We start from the raw sequence: 2500 nt of genomic DNA, 5'->3' as shown, positions 1-2500 counted from the left end.
AATGAAAAAAAAAGGAAGAGATGAAAAGAACGAGAGAAATAAGAGGAAGATTAGGAGGAAGATTAGGAAAGCAGATGATGAAAGATCAAAGAAGGAAGAAAAAGAACGAAGAAAAGGAGGATAAAAAGGAGGAGGAGGAGGAAGAGGAGGAAGAAGGGAGCAGAAGAGATTGTACAAGAGAATATTACCAAGAAGAGATTGTAAGATCGCTGATGGAAAGAAGGAAACAAGGAACAAAAAAAAAAAAAAGAACGAGAGAAAGAAAGAAAGAATGAAGCAACAGAATATTATCACGAAACTGGTGAGGAGATAACAAGAGAGAGAGAGAGAGAGAGAGAGAGAGAGAGAGAGAGAGAGAGAGAGAGAGAGAGAGAGAGAGAGAGAGAAAATAAATACACTACACACTGCAGAAACACATGAATAAATAAGGAGATGGATAGAACAGAACAAAAAAAGAGAGACAAGGGAGAGAGGAGAATAACACAAGGGGAGAGTGATCAAACGAGGGGAAACAGGCCAGCCAGACGAGGGGAAAATCAGGGTTTTAAGGGGAGAGAGGGAGGGGAGGCAGGGAGGAGGAGGGAGGGGAGGGGAGTGTGGAGACAAGGAGGAAGATGAGTGGAGGAAATTGACTTAAGGTGAGAGAGAGAGAGAGAGAGAGAGAGAGAGAGAGAGAGAGAGAGAGAGAGAGAGAGAGAGAGAGAGAGAGAGAGAGAGAGAGAGAGAGAGAGAGAGAGGTAAAGAAAGTATAAACTAATGGAAAACAAAAGGAGAAAGAGGAAGAAAAGAAAGAAGAATGGGAGATAGAGGAGAAGCGGGAGCAGAAAGAAGATGAAGAAGAGGAAGGAGAGGAGAAGAAGGAGAAGAAAAAGAAGATACATTAATAACAAAGAATAATAAGAGAAAAAAAAACAAATGGGAAATGAGAGAGAGAGAGAGAGAGAGAGAGAGAGAGAGAGAGAGAGAGAGAGAGAGAGAGAGAGAGAGAGAGAGAGAGAGAGAATTTGTTTTCATTGGTATCATTCTATTTGGTGCGAAACATCTGTGTGTGTGTGTGTGTGTGTGTGTGTGTGTGTGTGTGTGTGTGTGTGTGTGTGTGTGTGTGTGTGTGTGTGCGCTCGCAATCTCCGTATCGCGTGAAATACAGTTGGTGGAACGGAAAAGGCAAGATGGCAGCCATTTATTCACATTTATGAGGACGTTTGGAAAAAAAGAGCAAGGGTGAAAGAGGGAGCGCTGACCCCCTTTACTACCCCTTCCTTCCTCCTCCTCCTCCTCCTCCTCCTCCTCCTCCTCCTCCTCCTCCTCCTCCTCCTCCTCCTCCTCCTTTTCCCCTATTCTCCCTCCCTTTTCTCCAGTAATCTCCTTTTCCTTCCTCTACCTCTTCATTTCTTCTTCCCCTCCCTCTTTTTTCCCTTTCCTTCCTCTGTCCTCCCTTATTGTTTCCATTCCTTTCCTCTTTTCCTTACTTTTTTTCCTCTTTCCTTATTCTTTTTCCTTTTTTTTCTCATTTTCTAACTCACTATTCTTTTCTTTCCTTTTTTTCTCTTCCTTTCTTCTCTTTACCTCTCTCTCCTCCCCATTCCTCTCCCTTCTCCTCTCCTCCTTTCTCCTCTGTTCCTCTCTTTTATCTGCCTTTTCTTCACGTTCCCCTTTCTTAATTTTCCTACCCTTCTTTTCCCCTCTCTTCCTCTTCCATCTGAGTAACTTCCCTACTCTCTCTCTCTCTCTCTCTCTCTCTCTCTCTCTCTCTCTCTCTCTCTCTCTCTCTCTCTCTCTCTCTCTCTCTCTCTCTCTCTCTCTCTCTCCCCTCATAACTTCCCTCTCTTCTCCCTCATCTTCCCTCTCTTCTTAGCCAAGTAATCTCCCTGCTCACTTTTCCTAACCCTTTCCCTTTTCTCCCCTATCCTCTTCCTATTGTAGCTTTCCTCTTCCCTGTATTCTATCCCTCCTATCTGTATTGTGTTGCTTTCTCTCCCCTTCTCTTTATCCTCCTTTTATCTCTTTGCACCTCTGTTCTCCCTTACTCTTAATATTTCTCTCCTCTCCTATTTCTTAGTATTGTATGTTGTTCTTACTTTCCCTGTATTCTGCGTTATTACTTAGTACCTCTCTCCTCTCCTGCCCCGAAACACTGTGGCTTACTCTCACTCCCCTGTGTTCTGTCTCATTCCTCAGTACCGAAGCTTGCTCTCACTCGCCGCTCTCCCTTCCCTGGGTGGGTGAGAGATGACCATCATCCCCGACACACACCAGGTAGGGTCCGCAAGATCATATTCCTTCGTCTTATGGTAATTTCACTGCGATGGTCACTGGTCATGCCACGCGGGGACTTACCACAGTGGAATTTCGCCCCTACGTGGAGTGAAGCTAATGCTATACTCTAATGAGAGTGAGGGATTATTGCCTTGTTCTCTTACGCCACTTGGATGGTCAGGATAAGCTCCTCTCCTGTGGCAGTCAGTCGTTGAAATGTTGCTGGGTCAGTCTTTAGTCCAAA

The 2500-nt window shown here is 44.7% G+C and overlaps 1 protein-coding gene across 4 annotated transcripts in view; it reads right to left on the bottom strand.

Annotated features, from left to right (window-relative positions):
• The window catches only part of LOC135090746 (uncharacterized), a 121170-nt gene that overhangs the window by 109372 nt on the left and 9298 nt on the right, over positions 1-2500 (bottom strand). The window lies entirely within an intron of this gene.

This window comes from Scylla paramamosain, chromosome 36 (genome assembly GCF_035594125.1).
Source record: "Scylla paramamosain isolate STU-SP2022 chromosome 36, ASM3559412v1, whole genome shotgun sequence".
In the NCBI taxonomy this organism is placed as follows: domain Eukaryota; kingdom Metazoa; phylum Arthropoda; class Malacostraca; order Decapoda; family Portunidae; genus Scylla; species Scylla paramamosain.
This window is presented reverse-complemented; position numbering and strand designations above follow the sequence as displayed.